Source organism: Ambystoma mexicanum, chromosome 10, assembly GCF_040938575.1.
Source record: "Ambystoma mexicanum isolate Mex_15411 chromosome 10, UKY_AmexF1_1, whole genome shotgun sequence".
Classification (NCBI taxonomy): Eukaryota; Metazoa; Chordata; class Amphibia; order Caudata; family Ambystomatidae; genus Ambystoma; species Ambystoma mexicanum.
Window position 1 is genome coordinate 717,963,405 of NC_090932.1, and position 18,550 is coordinate 717,981,954.

Here is an 18,550-nt window from a genome sequence, read left to right on the forward strand (position 1 = left end):
ACTGATAGACAAATGGGAAATGTACCTGGAAGCACCCAATTCCAAACATCTCCTGCCAAGCAGGTGTATGCTCAAAATCTCCATTGGCAACAAGAGCATAGTCCATAATTGTTGGGTCGTGCGAGACGTCACTGCCGCCTTTTACTTAGGCAGTGACATTCTCAATCGCTTTGCCATTAGTTTGGACCTAATAAACTTCAAAGCTTGGTCCCAATGAGCGGATAATCCCATGGGCTTTGATGATCCAGAAAAAGCATTTAGGTCAGCTCAATTGCTACCTTATGCAGTTGAAATTCAGATTAAAGAGGAAGTCACCATCCCAGAAAGGACCCGACAATTCTCCCTGGAAGTGAAAGTCAAAAGAGGACAACATTTGAAAAACCCTGATGCTTACATACATCTAAACGCTTCTCTCCAACAGCAAGGGTTAGGGGTAAACCCAACACCATTAGTCAACATAGAACATGACACCATTCTAATAGAGGTGGATAACAGCGACTTAAAGAGTATTACTCTAGCCGCAGGCACCATTATTGGAATGGCGGTTGATGACCGACATTTTTCCATCGATTTAGGTAATGAACTGTTAGGGCCAATCCCCAAGGACTGCTTTGACAGTGACAGTGATGACAATACAACACCAGACAGGATTTTTACCCGGCATGGGGGGAACTTCCTGGTGTACACTTCTTGCCCTTATGGTAAGGAAGATGTGACTTGTGACTTCAGGAGGGATGAGGTGATTTTCGAGGTCCATGAGGGCTGCCTTTCCCACCTGAAGCCTCCAGTCCAAATCAGCACTCTGACCATGGACTTCTCCACCCAGCTGGAGGAGGCCAATGAAATACCCAAACCAGAAGTCTTTCCAGGCTTCAGGCAGATGGTGGAAGAGAGAGTCAACCTAGCTGATGCCTGTGTGACTCTGGAACAAAAGCAAAAGTTGAAACAAGTTTTCTTGGATTTCCAAGATCTCTTTGCGGTAGACTCATATGACTGTGGTCGCACTGACATCCACACAACAACAATCCCCACGGACCCTGGCATGACTCCAGTGTTTGTGAAGCAATATCGCTTGCCTCTCGCATCAATGGAGTCCCTTACTGAAATAATTAAGAACCTTGAGTCCCAGGGAATAATCCGCCCAGTCCACAGCACCTTCAATAATCCGGTGCTGGGAATATTGAAGCCAAACGGCCAGTGGAGACTCTGCGCCGACCTCAGGGAGCTCAACAAACGGGTCCATACTTCCCGATGGCCTCTGCCCTACATTGACCAAGGGCTGGCCCAGATCCAGGGGTCACAGGTATTCACTGCAATAGACCTGACCAATGGATACTGGACTGTGCCTGTCAGTAGGGAGGACCAATACAAGCTGGCTTTTACCTTTGGGGGCCAGCAATACACATGCACCCAGACTTCGGATACCTTAACTCCGGTAATGAATTCAACATTTTCCTACATAAGGCCATGCCCGACCTGGGTGCGAGGGGTAACCTGGCTTATGTAGATCATGTCCTCATCAAAAGTTCATCTGTGGAGGAACACATAGCGGAGATCCGTTATGTTCTGGCGCATTTGAGGGCCGCCGGAGCAAAACTTTCCTTTCAGAAAGCACAGTGGTGTAGAACCCGTGTTAATTTCTTGGGGCATGAGATTACTCCTCAGGGTCTCTGTCCCCAGGAAAAGAAAGTGGAAGCACTTCAAAAACTGAAAGACCCCACAACTCTGCGGGAACTAAGGAGCCTCCTTGGACTGACTAATTACAGCAGAAAGTTCATTGAGGGCTACGCAGAGATCACCAGACCCCTGATTCATCTCCTGAAGGGGGGGTCAAGTGGGAATGGGGTCCAGAACAAGCCGAGGCAGTAAGACAACTCAAAAGAAGCCTCTCACAAGCGCCCTGCCTAGCTTACCCTGTCAGAAACAAGGAGTTCTTCCTGGAGACGGGGTTCTCTAATACGTGCTTGACGGCAGTATAATACCACATGCATGACAAGGTCAATAAAGTAATCTCCTATGCGAGCAAAACTTTATCCTCTGTGGAGGAAAAATTCAACGATTGTGAGAAGGCACTCCTGGCAACGGTGTGGGCCTTGAAGAATTACCGCCCGTTTATCCAGGGGGAACACATCATAGTGGAGACTCCACACCAGCCTCTGCAATATCTCCAAAGTGACAGAATCCGGGCCGGAAATGTGAGTAATTCCCGAATTACTTCCTGGATTCTGTCAATGCAAGGCTTTCCTGTGGAGGCCAGATATGGCCAAAACAAGAAGAGTCCCCTCGCGCAAGGTCTGGCTGACTTGCATGATTGTGCCAGAGAAAACTGTCTCGAGGACGAAAGTCTAAAAATCAAGGACAACATGGGGGCATACCTTAATTCCCCACACAAAGTCTTTGAAGAAGACAAGTGTGAGGGAATGCCCACTGTCTATGTGGATGGATGCTCTTACCATGTTGACAACAACGGGGAGAAAGAACTGGTGGCTGGCGTAGGGAATGCATGGGTGAAGGAGTTCCCAGAACCCTCCGCTGGATACAAAATTGGTCCCCGAAGTAGTCAGGTGGCAGAATTGATGGCTGTGCATCAGGCCATCCTCACTGCTGTCCAGCATCAACTCCACGAACTGGTCATAATCACAGATTCGGATTATGTACGGAATGGGTTCGTGGAGCACCTGGTTAATTGGAAAACCAGAGGCATGTTATGTGCTAATAACAAACCCTTGAAACATGGGAAGTTGATCCAAAACATTGACGATCTGGTCACCTCGAATGAGATGACCATCCATTGGAAAAAGATCAAGGGTCATTCCAAAGTAGAGGGACCAGACAAAACTGGAAATGACTTAGCTGATCAGTTGGCCAAAACCGGGGCCATCCAAGGGGATCTAATTGAGATTGAGTCCCTGTTGGGGGAAATCCAGGTCACTGCTATCACTAGGTCCCAGACAAATGCTCACAACGACCTTTCAACTGCCCAATGGAGTAAGGAGACCCCTGATGCTGATTTGATTACAGCTCAGAAGGGGGATCCAATTGTTGGTAAATTTTACCAACACATTGAGGACCCTGAGAACTTTCCCCTGACGGATACCGATTACATTGGGAAAGAGGACCTAAGAGTGTTGATGAAATGTCCAAAAATGTTCCGAATCCAAGACGGTTTGCTGGTAAGGAAATCCAAAGCTGGCCACGATCAGTGGGTGGTTCCTACCTCATTCCGAAGCCTGATGTTAAGTCACGCCCATGATGCGGCAACCGCCGGTCATAGGGGGTTTCACACAACATTGGAAATCTTAAGAGAGGTTGCATACTGACCACACATGGGGCAGGACCTCGACCAATACTTGAAGGGGTGTCTTGTGTGTGCACAATTTCAGCCATCATCCCTCACGCACCGTGGGCCTCTCCAAAAGAGGGGGATGACACTGCCATGGTCAGATTTACAAATCGACTTTGTAGGCCCCGTGATTCGCTCTGCTAGGGGGAATACGTACATATTGACTGTGACATGCTTGTTTACCAAGTGGGTGGAATGTCTCCCAGCCCCAAATTGCAAGGCAGAAACTGCAGCTGCCCTGATGATTAACCACATCTTTTCCCGTTTCGGTCTACCTCAAAGGATTGAGTCAGACAGGGGTAGCCACTTCACCAGTGAAGTAATGACAAAGATGTGGGAGATACTGGGGGTCAAAAGGAAGTTGCATATTGCTTACCGGCCAGCTTCTTCTGGGGCAGTGGAGAGATATAACCGAACCATTGTGAGCATATTAAAGAAGTTTGTGGCAGATTCTGGGCCAAGTTGGGATATCCGATTACCTCTGGTCCTAATGGCCATCAGATCTACCCCTTCATCTGCAACCAAAATGTCACCATTCGAGTTGATGACCGGACGCAAGATGGTGCTTCCTCAGTATTTGCTCTTCAGGACCCAAGAGCAGACCCTAATAAATGCCTCCACAACTCATGAGTATGTGGAGAATTTAAGGAAACACCTTCAACATGCTTTTGCTTATGCTCAGCGGAATCTAGAAAGATCAGCTGATAGCATGAAGACCCACTATGACCTGAAAACTTCCAGGAAGGAATATCAGGTGGGGGACCGGGTCTATCTATACAATTTCCAAAGGAACCAGGCCAAACAGCGAAAATGTTTGCCTACATGGAAGGGACCCTTTGAGATTATAGACAAAATCTCCCCTGTGGCCTACAAGATCCGCATCCCCAAAGGCGGTTTGGCAGAGGGGGAAGACAAGTGGGTCCACATTAACCAGTTGAAGTGTTGCCATCCCAGGCACACTCTGCAACAACTGGAGGAATCCTCTGGAATCCTAGAGGGTACTGTCTCAGATTAATTCAGGTCTAACTTAAAAGATCCTACATATCGCCTATCAAATTATGAGTTTTTCAATGTGGGTGTTTTCAATTTTGAATGCAAAAAGAAATGTGCATGTTCATATATTTTGGCTATAAATTTATATGCCACCCCACTATATCAATGGTGGGGGAGAAATGTCTATGAGTAGGTATTGCCGCTCTTCCTTTGTCGTCCTAGGAGAAAGAAAACCTGGAGACGGGCCAAGGAGGACGATCCGGAGACCGGGAGCAGAGACCCGGGGTACCGCCCAATATTCCCATCAGGACCGGCGAGGAGAACCGATTGCTTAGTACCGGATGGAGGAAAAGATGCTGAACTGTGCCATCTATTGGAAGAAGATGAGGAAACATTCCAGATCTTGCGAGTTCCATCAGTGAAACAGAATGGCCATCGCAAGAGGGGGGCTTGTGGGATGTTTTTACCCATGCATCCGAGCCCTACCTCAAAAACTGTGCAGTACTGACATGGAAAACATCATGATGGCCAGAGCTTCCCAGAAAATGCACAGGGAAATGCATGAAGAATAGGCTGCCACTCATTTTTGCCGATGTTATGGGCACAGAAGGACACTGCCTAAAACCACCATTGGACTACCCACAACGTAGTCTGAAACCATTGGGAATGGCAATGCTGATTGCCAAAAGCAACCTAGAATTGTGGGGAATTCATTTTCTTAAATCCCAAAAATGATTGCATTACCAGTACTCACCACTATCAGAAAGCCGGCGTTTTAAAACCACCAGACTTTGTGTAAAACTGAATAAATGAACCCAAAGCAGGCCAAAGAAAGACTTACTGAGAGGTGGATACAATGTAAAGTTATATTCTGAAGTGACTTGAAGGTTTATAACAAGACTGGCTGAGCTGTGGATTTCAGCAGTTTAAATAAATTTGGACTGAAAGACACTAAAAAATCTAAATGTTTAAAAGAAATGAGTGACCTACTTTTGAGTGTCACATAGGTTGCAATTGTTTAAATGTCATAGTTTTAAACTTAGAATCAGCCTTCTAGCTGCATATGTAAAAATTGTCTTGACTTAAACTGGGGAACAAAAAGTGACATTTTATCTGAAACCTGGCTTAAGGAACTGAATTCTGCCCACCAGCTACCCCCGACAGGAGTTGAGACTTGCACAACAGCTGTGTTCCCAGGCCTAGCTGCCCTTTTGCTGCTCCCACCAAAAGGGATATGACACTTCTCTGATTGAATTACCTGGGCTCTGCAGGAAATTGAACAAAGCCCTGTCCTGACTCAGGCAAATGTTTTATTACGGGGGCCGTAAAAAGTGGCTTCCTCCTGAAGGAAAGGGGAGGAGCACTGCCTGTGAGAGCAAGCTGGCTTGGCAGAACTGGAAAAACCAGAAATTCAACCTTGTGCTGGGGGGAAACCACACCCCTTTGGGGCCAGAACATAACTCTAAAAAGATGGATCATTCATAGAGCGGACTTGTGAAAATTATTTAAATGATACCATAATTCTTGTGATTTTTCTGCCCACATTTTAAGAGGTTTTTAGAACCGGTGCAATTATCTGGGGGCAAGCTAGCAGTTAAGAGGGTATTACTTAAAATGTATGCATGTTAAAAATCTGACACTTCATCAATTAATGTCCATACTCCTTGCGCACATGTGTGTAAATTTGGGGTAATGTCCGATATTGCGAAACCAGTTAAAAAGTGCAAATGTCGCCATTTCTGAATGCAAGCTCCCAGGAAGAGCAGATTTGGACAGGGTATACCTCCTGTAATGCATGATGGGTGCATGTAATTTAAAACAAATGTGTACCTGTTCAAATATGTCTTTTGGGTCAAAATTTAGATTGTGTGTAATTTGACAGGGGTGGGTTCTCTGCATCATAAACAGACCTCATCATGATGACACTTCATTACATTCCCCCAATCAAGGGGAAGAGGATGAAGTGGCCAATCACAAGTGGAGAGGGGTAGAGCCTAGTGATGCTGCACACACACCCATTTTCAAAACACATAAAAGCAGACAGTCAGGACAGATAGGGACCTTCAATTCCATTTGCTGCAACGCGCTCTGCCGGACCATACCACATCCAGAGATCCAGACTTCAAATCTATCAATATCCAGAACCAGAGGCAGAGCAGAGAGACCCAGACCAGACCGCTGTTAGCAGAACCAGAGAGCTGACCCAGATCACTGTGAAGTGCCGAGACCAGACCAGAGTCCAGTCTAAAACCTGACCAGATCCGTGGCGAGGCCCATTCTATTTCTAAATATATTGTGAGTACCCAGCAGAACTGTGTAGAACCAATCTCTTAGTTAAAATAATATAATTCAATCTATTTTAATCTAACCAGAACTGCCTCCTAACTGTCACCTGTCATTTTCTAGTTGCTAGCTGTCACTTGTCTTTTTGAACTTTAAAATTTCAAATCTGAAAAACGACCTTTACCAGAGAGAGGGGTGTTATATAGGGGTAGTCATCCAGAACGCATGAACTGGACATAAAGATATATCAATAAGGGTTTCCATTCAGTATCCCAGACTAGGCATTGACTTAGCTGTAGTGTTGAATTGAATCCTTTTACAAGTCTTTTGCCGGGAAAAGGATTCCCTCCCATGATTGTCATACCCCCTATTCTAGGTGTGGGTGCCTGTTGTACTATGTTCACATTCTATGGTGTCTATGCATTCTACTCTGCATTGTGTTCAACTGGTGCCTGTGCCTTTATGGAGACATTCTGCATCTGTGATTGCCTCTCGTGTTGCATTTGCTGTATTTGTGCCACTGGTGTCTGATACTTTGTGTGATCATGGGCATAATATTTGGTGGTGCTGCACTATAGGGTGAGGAGTATTCTGTCCCCTCTCTTGGGTTTGTTGCTTTCCAGTTCTGTTGCATCTCACCCCTGTTTCTGCATATGCATGAAATGTGTCACAATTTCCTTCCAAACTTGGTTGCCCTCCATTAAACCCTCCTCCTCGTTGAGCTTGAAAGCCAAAACCCCTGCCTCTGGGGTGCAAACCTTCATCCTCATGGAATATAATTATACTCCCCTTTTCCTACAAAAGTCCACTTCACCCGTAAATGCACCTGATGTGCCCCTTGTACATGGTGATTTTCACGCCTCTTGTCAATTCTGCTTCTTCCCCTGACAATTATGACAGTTTCTTCTCAACCAGTTTTGCTTCCTCAATTTTTTGGGATCCTCAACTTTCTTTCTGTCTCTCTTCCTTGTTTGTTTCAACAATGGTGAACAAGAGTCAATTGTAGGCCCACAATCTTTTTCAACTGTTTTTGCACTTCTTCGCAAAGTCCCTGCTACAAAATATGATAAAAAAACAGTGCTGTTTTTGTCTCATGGTTCTCCATCTCTTGCCGCCATTTTTCTTGAATGTCCTGTACATAAGTAGTCGGATATTCATCTGCTCTCATTTTATGAGTCATAATTGCGCTCGTGTCTGGTTATTGGACACTAAGGGCTCTCCATATATCAGTTCAACAAAGGCGCCCTGTCATGGTTAGTATACTGTGCAATCACGCGTGGATACCTTGCTCTTTTCCAAATATCATCTGATTGTTCTCATAATATAGCAGCAAGCAGGCTGTTTATGTTACCTACTGCTAAGGTCATCCCCTCTGTCATTCTCACAAATTCATGAATCCATTTGCCTGTCCCTGATGTGAGTGATGGCAATTTAAAAATGAAATAGTTTTTGTCCATTTGTGGCCATGGGATATTTTGTGGTAGTCCTCTGCCTTTCTCCAATAAGGGGAATCATGTTAGTTTTGTGCACCATTTCAAGGTGGCCACACCCTTGGCCTTCATCACTGCATCTGCCATGGTAACTTTCTTTCAACATGGTAAATTCCTCTTTGTATTTGCATACAGCATTCTTTATTCTAGACTGTTTGAGCGCACCTTCAGGCACTTTGGATATTCAACGGGTTCTGGCATTTTCATCGGTTCTTCTAAATCTAATCACGTTATCTCTCTCTATTTCTATACTCTTGGATGGGCCCTTGCAACATCCTCTTCCATGTCCTCTTCTTCTTCATAATTAAATTGCATCTTCACTGTGTTCATCTTTTTGTCCTCTCTATCCTCAAACTCTAGTTTTCCAAGGGTATTTGTCCTACATGTTCCACTTATAACTTCTTCCAATATATTCCTTCCTTCATTTTGCGGAGACCTTCCCCAGCTCCCTCTTGTGCTGGTGCCATCCATCCTGCTCCTATTCAAATTGTCAATGTCCATTTGTATAGTTCCTTCCTCTTCTCTGACTGGAAGAGTATGCTTTCTAAGAATCTGATCAACTTCCTTTTAGCACCTCTTCCTACGTCTTTCCTCATCTTGCTGTCTCTCTCTTTCCCTCTCTTCCTCCTTTTCCTTTCTCTTTCCCTTTCTGCATATCTTTCTTTTTCCCTTCTCCTTTCTTCTTCTCATCTCCCTTTCTCTTTCTCCCTCTCATTTCTTCTCCCTCTCGCTCTCTTCTGCATCCCTTCTTTCATTTTCTCTTTACTCTCTTCTTCGCTCTCTCTTTCTCCTACTGTACTTTTCCCTCCTGTCTTTCTTTAACTTCCCTTTTCTTTTCTATACAATCATCAATGCCCTTTCCATCTAATTTAAGCATTATTTGTCCTATCCATTCATTTGATGCAAATACTGTCTCATCCCTGTTGCTCTCCCTGTCTCTTTCTCTCTGAATATCGTTCTGCGAACGTCACCTGTAAGCTGCAGCGCTTGTCATATTCTACGTGTGTGGACATTGGTCATTGTTGGTATGTTTTCTCTCCGCTCATAATTTCTTCACTAATATACGCGAGGGGCACATATGTGGGATTAGTATACCCATCAGCTTCCTTTAATAGGTATATCCCTTGTATGGCTGATGACAGATCAGTGCTCTGAGGAGGAGGAGGAGCTGTGGGCATCATAGACCCTTTGTCATGCTGGTTAAGCATCCATTTCTTTGTAATTGACTCTGCCTCCTGGTTCTCGAACATTTTCCATAGTTCAAATATGCTCAGTCTATTTGGTAATGGTTTTCCCTTATAAGCGTCATGCAGATAGGTGCACATGTTCTCGCATGAGTGCCCTCCAGTGGTCACGGCATAAACATTTAGTTTGCAGTGTCTTTTACCCACTCTGCATTATATTTTGTAATGTTGCCTTGATATCGGGGCAATGATATGCACATGTGAATTATTAAAGTGTCTCCCATGATAATAATACAAAAAATGCAACTTACCAATGATAGATAAACACAATTGTGATTCTAACTCTAAGCCCTCCCCAACAATATTCCCCACAAACCAACACATTTGCATCTCTCTCTGGAACAATGCCTCCGGTGTCACCCAATCCCTAAGAGTGGCACCACAAACACCATTTGTGCTCCAAACAGCCCCACCTCACTGTTCCTCTCAATCCTTCTAAGCGGCACCAGAAACGCCACTCACTCCAAGCAGCCCACCTTGCTGCTCACACACTTACCACACTACTCAGCCCACACCCCCACTTATGGGCTCCACAAAATATACCAAAAAAACATAACACAACATAAGGCTTTAGCCAGCAATTACTACACAAATAAATACACTACAGCTGTCTTCCCAACTTCTAGTGAGGTACTTATTTTATTTATTTATTTTCACACTTGTATAGAGCACACAAACCCTGAGGTATCATGGTGCTGTAGAAAATCGACATATAGGTACCTGGTCAAGTCCAGGGACACAAAAGGTTCCATGTCTTGACTGCAATGACTGGGAAACTGGATCCTCCTGCTTTGGCCCAATTATACTAGGGTTGGGATAGTCTGTAGGTGTAGGGAGTAATTGCCAGCAATTACTACCCAAATAAATACACTACAGCTGTCTTCCCAACTTCTGGTGAGGTATTTTATTTATTTATTTATTCTCACATTTGTATAGCTTCTCTCCAATCCATGTGGCTCTTTAAGGCTCCGCAGATTGCGTGCACGTACTTTTGAAGCCGCCTTCAGCTCACATCCCACCCCCACGAGCACCCGCAATACACGGCTATGCTCACGGACTCTGCAACCCTCTATATCTGCTGTTAAGGCCAGGCTCCCACGCATAGCCTCAAAGACCTTATCCACTACTAGTTGCACCAACACAGCAACCGACAAAGTACTTTACCCGCCACACAATTGTCCTACCCCCCTAACAAATGTAAAGGTTCATGTGTCCACCACCACCCCCAGTGTAAAATCTGTGATATGTAAATCTTCTACCACCATTTTGAATGCTATTGTGCCAAATGCTATGCCACAGGTGTCCACCACCTCTGAAAATGAGCCCCCCAGTGTAAAATCTGTGATATGCAAATCTTATACCACCATTTTGAATGCTATTGTGCCAAATGCTATGCCACAGGTGTCCACCACCTCTGAAAATGAGACCCCCGGTGTAAAATCTGTGATATGCAAATCTTCTACCACCATTTTGAATGCTATTGTGCCAAATGCTATGCCACAGGTGTCCACCATCTCTGAAAATGAGCCCCCCGGTGTAAAATCTGTGATATGCAAATCTTCTACCACCATTTTGAATGCTATTGTGCCAAATGCTATGCCACAGGTGTCCACCACCTCTGAAAATGAGCCCCGCAGTGCAGAATCTATGTTGGCCACCTCCCCCGACACTCTCAATGCACCTAGCCCTTCCACACCACCCTCTCCCATCACAACCCCCCCCACAGCCACTACTGAACCCCACCTGAAATGCGCCATGATTAACGCTAGATCCGTCAATGCCCACGCTCTAGACATCCACGACCTCCTAACCTCCCAAGACCTAGATCTACTCATGATCTCAGAAACTTGGCTTCGTGAGGCCTCCGGCCCTGCACTCTCACTCGCACTGCCCCCTGGTTACTCCATCACTAGACAAGACCGCCTCTCCAAAGGTGGAGGTGTACCAATCATCGCCAAGGACTACCTCCCAGTCAGAAAGGTAGAGAAATCCCCTAACAACAACAGCGACTACCTCCAAGTCAAAATAACTCTCTCCCCCCACTGCACAATTACTGTGCACACTGTATACCACCCACCAGGCCCAGCAGGAGTCTTTCAAGCTTCTCTCATCCACCTCCTATCTGACAACCTCAAAAAACAATCTAAAGCCATTCTCCTAGGGGATGTCAACCTAGGGCTCCAGGATAGTAAGGACGTAGCAGCAAAATCACTTGACTCTGCCCTCAAGGCCCTAGGCTACAAGAACACCATACTTAGCCCAACTCACACCTAGGGTAGAACGCTTGACTGGATAGCGCAGCACAACTGTCCACTCATCATCACAGGAAACACTCCCACCCCATGGTCTGACCACCACATCGTCACTTTTAGCATCCTCACCACTTGCTCCCCAGCTACCCCTTCACCCCAACCTCTCCCTCCCTGCCTCGCCAGAAGCTCCCGCCAACTCACCAAGGAGAGATTACTACCCTTCCTCCAAGGTCCAGCCTTCAGACCACCTTTCTCTTCAGACCCTGAAACACTCGCATCAACTTATGACACTGCCATCAAAGCAGCTATCAACGCCATTGCCCCGCTCAAACCTCGCAAATCCAAACCCACTACCCACTCCAACTCCTTGTTATCACCCGACCTCCTCTCACTCTGCAACGAAAAAAAAGCCGCACTCACACAGTGGCAAAAGTCCCATTCCGAAAAAGATAAGGCAGTCTTTAAATCCCTCTCCACCAAATACAAAAAGGCAATCACCCAGGCCAAGGCCAAATCCTTTGAATCCAGAATCTCGGAAGCCCAATCTAGCACTAAAGAAATATTTGCCATTTTTAGAGAGCTCGAGACACCCACTCCCGCCCCCCAGAATTTCACCAAAGACAAAGACTGGTGTGACGAAATACAAAAGGCCATGCAATCCAAACTTAGCCTCCTCAAAAACAAAATACTAGCCACTAAACAAGCCCTTCCGAACAAGCACATCCCAGTCCCACCGCCTGCCCCATATCCCCCCTTACCCTTCTCCTTCAAACCCATTCAGGAAGAAGACATCATCAACATAATGAGGAACATCAAACCTTCTAACTGCAAAGGTGATGCATGCCCAGCCTCCATTATCAAAGACTGCACGGAAACACTAGCTCCCTTCCTAACAGCCTTTGTAAATGCCTCCTTTTCCACAGGGAAAGTCCCTGCCTCCCTCAAGGAAGCGTGGGTCCGCCCTCTTCTAAAAAAGCCATCGCTTGATCCCACCTCCCCCAACAACTACAGACCCATCACCACTGTCCCCTTCCTCCTTAAAATAATGGACAAAGCAGCCTACCTGCAGGTCCAACACTTCATTGAAGAGAACAAACTCCTTGGACTCCGACAATCTGGCTTCCGCCCCAGACACGGAACTGAAACAGCCCTACTGGACCTGAAAAATCAGATGGACGATGCAAGAGGCATGGGTAAACCAGCTCTTCTCCTACGCCTCGACTTCTCAGCGGCATTTGATCTCGTTGATCATAGCGTCCGAAGCCACCATCTCTCCAACACCGCCAAATTCTCCCCTGAAGCCACAGCGTGGATCACCTCCTTCCTACAAGACAGAACCATGCAAGTTTTCTCAGACCTAGCCGCAGCTTCACCAACCATCATACTCTGCGGGGTGCCCCAAGGCTCCTGCCTCTCCCCCACGATATACAACATCTTTACACACCCCCGCTTCCTCATCCTCTACGCCATGGGCATCTCCTACACAAACTACGCCGACGACACACAGATCCTCCTCACTCTCACAGGTAACTATACCACTGACTCCCTGACCCTCAACAACCTCTACAACACCATCCAAGCCTGGATGGCAGATAACGGCCTATGCCTCAACTCCGACAAGACGGAACTCCTCCTGGTAGGTTCTCCCGACACCCTAAAAAACCTAGATGCCCAATTCAGCCACTTCACCATTGACTCCATTAAAATTCAAGTTTCCGACTCTGTCAAAACTCTGGGAGTCTACCTGGATTCCAGCCTATCCATGGACAGACAAATCAACGCAATTGCCTCTGCAGCTGCATATCATGCCAAACTTATCAATGCAGTCAGACCCTTTCTCTCCAAAGAAAACTGCACCAACATAGCCAGAGCCATCACCGGCTCTAGGCTAGACTACTGTAACATACTCTTCCTAGGAACCTCCAATAAAAACTTAGAGAGATTACAAGTAATACAGAACAATGCACTCCGGGCAGCCCAAGGCATTGCAAAAAGAGAACACATCTCGGAGGCCAGAAAACTAGCTCACTGGATCCCAATAAAAGAAAGGATCTTATTCAAAGCCCTTACACTGACCCACAAGTGCATCCACCTCACTGCTCCTGCATACCTCCCTCAAAGGATACATCTCGTTTCCTCCTCCAGGTCAACCAGATCGCCGTATACCAACATGCTCTCGGTGCCACGAGTAAAAAAAGCAAAAGCGGGCGGATCCAGCTTCCCTTATCTCGCGCCCTCTCACTGGAATGCCCTACCACCCACTATCCGTGGCGAGGCCTCCCTTACCACCTTCCGCAAAACGTTGAAGACCACCCTCTTCACTTAAGGCCAGACACACCAGCACGAATACCTCCATGTATCATGTATTATACAACCAAAGCGATATATGTAACATTCAGAATGTGTCAACAACTTCTACCATGCCTGTAACATGTAACTAAGTTTAATGCAAGTAACAGTGCCTCAATGCCCCTGGGCTGCTTGCGCGCTATATAAATGTAAATAAATAAATAAATAAATAAATAGAGCACACAAACCCTGAGGCATCATGGCGCTGTAGAAGATCGACATACAGGTACCTGGTAAAGTCCATAGACACAAAAGGTATGTACATAGGTTGTCAAATACAGGTGGCTTACACGAGTAGAGACATGACATTAGGTAAGCAACCAGGTTTTGAAGTCCTTCCCGAATGCCCTGTAGGATTGCTCTGCTCTTAGGACTGAGGGAGAGCATTCCATGTCTTGGCTGCAAAGACTGGGAAACTGGATCCTCCTGCTTTGGCCCATTTATACTTAGGTTGGCATAGTCTGTAGGTGTAGGGAGTCCTCATTGGCCTGGATGGGTGGATCATGGTGATTTTCTGTGATAGGTAAGGCATAGCAGTTTTGGAGATACACCTGTGAGTAATGGTCAGAGTCGTGAAAGCAATTCTTTCTTTGATCGGGAGTGGGCAGCAGTGATGTGTTCTAATTTGGGACTGTTTAGGGCAGCTCAAAGGGTGTTATTTTAGACCATCTGGAGTTTTTTTTAGGTTGTGGGCTGAAGTTCCAGTGAAGAGAAGATTACAGTAGTCCATTGTCACTCTGATTACTGCTTGGCCCATGGTCAGGCAACTTTCTGTGTAAAGGAAAGGTGTGGTCGCGTTTAGTAGTTTGGTTGAGTAGGCCACTGATGATGCTATGGCATTGACTTGATGAGTTAGAGACAGTGTTGCATCCAGGTAGACTCGTAGAGTCTTGATGGCAGGGGAGACTTTGAACATGGAGCCGTCAATGTTGAAGGCAGCAAAGTCAGGATCTGTATTCGCATCATTAAGAGAGAGACCATGGGTTGTCATCCAGGCCTGGATGGTGGTATAGGTGGTGTTCAGGGCAGTGGCATCAGTGGTGTAGGTGCAAGAGAGGGGGAGGAGGATCTGTGTGTAGGTCAAAGAGTGGCTTTGTAAAGATATTGTAAAGCGTGGTGAGATCAAGAAACCTTTAGGTACCCCACAGCTAGTGGGGGTAGGTTTGGCACTGCCCATTTCTGAGAAGACTTTCATGCTTCTGCCTTATAGGAAGGAGGCAGTCCAAGAGGCCGCTTCTGGGGAGAATGAGGCTGCTGATATTAAGTGTTGGCAGAGTATATCATGGTCAGCTAGATCGAATGCAGCAGAGAGGTCTAAGAGAAGCAAGAGTGCAGGTTGTCCAGCATACCTGATCTCATCTATCTGGTTTTTCAGGTCCAGGAGTGCTGACTCAGTGCTGTGCCGAGGGGGGAAGGCTGATTGGTGGGCTCCTAGGATGTGGTTATTTTCAAGGTGCTGTTGGATTTGTATGTATGCAGCTATTTCAAGAATCTTCAATAAGAAGGGGACTGTGGTGATGGGCCGGTAGTTGTTTGGAATTGTTGGGTCAAAAGATGTTTTTTTAGGAGTGGAAGGACAGAAGTCTCTTTAAGGCAATCGGGCACTGTACTGGTCATGAAGGAGGAGTTGATGAAGGTAGTAATGAATGTGGCTAGCTTTTCCCCACACTCCTTGATGTAGGTGCCGGACAGATGTTTCCCTTACATCTGGATGTCTTCAACCCATTTAGGATCTTTAGTGATTCTGGTTCAGTGATTTTACTGAAGAAGCTGAAAGGGGGGCTGCTGGAGAATTGGGGGATGATTCTGTAAACAGTCAGGGCGGCTTTAAGCTAACTCGTTTGGCACAGATTTAGTTGTGGAGCATGTCAATTTTGTTCAGCATAGTGTTTAGTATGCTGGTGCACCAGGCCTTTATTAATCAAGGTGGCAGGTGGTGCTGGGGTTTCTTGCTCCCTTCGAATTGAGAATAGTTCTCTCATGTCAGATTTGGCATTAGCTAGTCTGGCATTGTGGAGGCTTTGGCTGGGGTGATGGCTTGTTTTTATTGTTTAGATATGATCGGGAACTCCTGTTTGGTGACCTCAGATGGAGTTTTCTTCCAATAAGTTTCTGAGAGTCTTTTTTTAGTTCTAAGGTCTGAGAGCTCTTGGGTGTAGCAGGAGTTGGATTGTGATGCCAGTTTGGCACAAACACTTATCCTGCTTAATGCATTGGCATACCAAGTTGTGTGAAGTGCCATTCTTAAGCTTAATTGGACATTGAAATCACTGCATGTAAATAAATGGATGAGGCTTCCAAGAAGATGAAGACAAAAGTTGTATTGAAAAAGCAAGGTTAGTTACAGAAACATGATTTTGAGCATACGTGATAACATATTTAGACAGTGCATGTGCTAAACGCAAAAAAACACTGCATTCGGTCAACCTGTGTGTTTTTTATGCTTTGCTTTCACTATGTTTATAAAATAAGAATCATTTTAGAAGCATGTTCTCACCTTAAGATTGTGTGACCCTATTGCTCTGGACATATAGGGCCTGATTTACAAAACGTTTTCAATGGGATTGCACCATTGTAAAATGCTTTTGTAAATCGAGCCCATATTGTGCAACTATGTTGTGTTAATAATGCACATCCTTTAAAAATGTAATTCCCAGGACTGCTACTATTGTGAATACTTTTCAAGGAATGCAATTTTGTGTTTCCAGTAGTTCCAGATTTATGCCTCTGCAGATAATGTGTCCTTTGCATAACATAGTGAAGTTCAAACTGAAAATGTTCTTTCTTTTTTTCTATGAGAAAGAAAGAACCGGTGTGGGTTTTCATGTTACTCGTTTCACTATGTGACCATCTAATGAAGACATGTGTAAGACTTCGAAAGCAAATGATATAATATGGCATTTTTAACGCGCCTATAAACAAGTGCTTAAAGGCGCGACGAGGCAAGGGAGGGGAAACAGAGGGAAGACAAAGACAACTATCTTACTAGGCCTAGTGACATTGAGAGCGTGTAAGTGCAGGGCAGAGGGAATGGGAAAAGTGCTGGGCATGGGATCAAAACAACAAGTGAAAACAGGTGGCAAGTGAGAGTGTTAAACGTGCAGACAGCAGGTGTCTAAAAGTGCAGGTAAGGGGACGGTAGGTTTGCTGAAACAAACCAATAAAATCATAATAAAAATCATAACAAAGTACAATAAAACGTTTTAACACTGTTTTGTTGGGATGCAGGTGCAACGCCCCAAACGTGTAGGGAAGTTAAAACTACGGAAATTCTATCAGTTTGAAGATTTGTTAATTTTTAGTGTCAGTGTTTATGTCTTTTGCCGCAGCATTTCAGGCTAGGTTTGAATTGGATTTAGTTTTGCCATATTCTAAAGAGCACTAGGCTGGTGATTAGGTGGTGGAATGTTAGCATAAACGGGGTCTTGCCTTGTTAGCCAGAGTCCTGCCATTTTGAACTAGGCTCCGTCAGAGTTGTAGATTTCTTCCATTCAGAACAGAAGGCTCCAAATCTGAGCCTCTGTCCTTCCATTTAATTACACTTTATGCCTGCTTCCCCCAGTGAGTGTTCAGCATGCCAAGGACGGTCCTTGGAGGAAGCGTGAGGTGCATCACACATATTAGCTATTGTAGCAGGTCATAGCTGTTCTCAGGAGCTTGCTGTTTTGAATGCTAGATAAGTACAATAGTTGTGAAGGACATCATTTGGTGTGAACGAAGCCCTGAGTAAAGACGTTGACAAAGCGTTAAACTAGATTATGTGTTATACTCATTCCTAGGGATTGTTGGTTCTACTGGTCTGCAATTGAATACCCTGGTATTAAGATTAATTCTGAGAAATGAATTTCCAAAGAGTGGACCCTCAGTTACATATTTTATGAAGCCAGATGGATGTGTGTCAGAGATAGCAACATGCTGCAAAACAGGAGTTGCAAAAAGTGTTACACATTATACGACAACAAGGCTGGAAAATTACTGGACTGCCAAATTGGTTGAGCTCATGGAAGAGGATGTGACTGTGTCTAATTTGCTGACTTTACTGTTCACACGCACTGCATCATTGAGTCATTTCAGTGGAACTGCACATCAGAAGCTACATGAATTTGTTTTGACCCAGTGAGGGTATGCCATTTTAGTGAATGCTAAATGTTACATGTATAACTTTAGACAATCAGGATGGAATCTTTTCTGCAGACTGCACATATAGGTCATTTGTAGGGGGCTGCACTTAGGATGGTCACGGATAATGTACTAACCAATGGGGAGTGCTAATGTATATTGTGTTTAGATGTGTGCATCATGCAAGGCAATGAGGACTGTGGGATTAACATGTACTTGCTATTTGTAATGTATTCAGATGTTGAGGTTTTTTATATTGCATACTGTAACCCAATGTGGGTGGATCAAGAGCACATTCAGTTTTCAATTCTAAGGAGCTGACCAGCCATCCTGGCTGTAATTTGCATGTATTAAAAACTGTTTTCCTGCATATCGTGCACTCCATTATTGCTTCCTGGGATTGTTTCTTCGGTCCATATTTTGGGCCTACCATACAGTTTTTAATCTTTTTGTTTATCCCCCAGCTGCTACATTTCC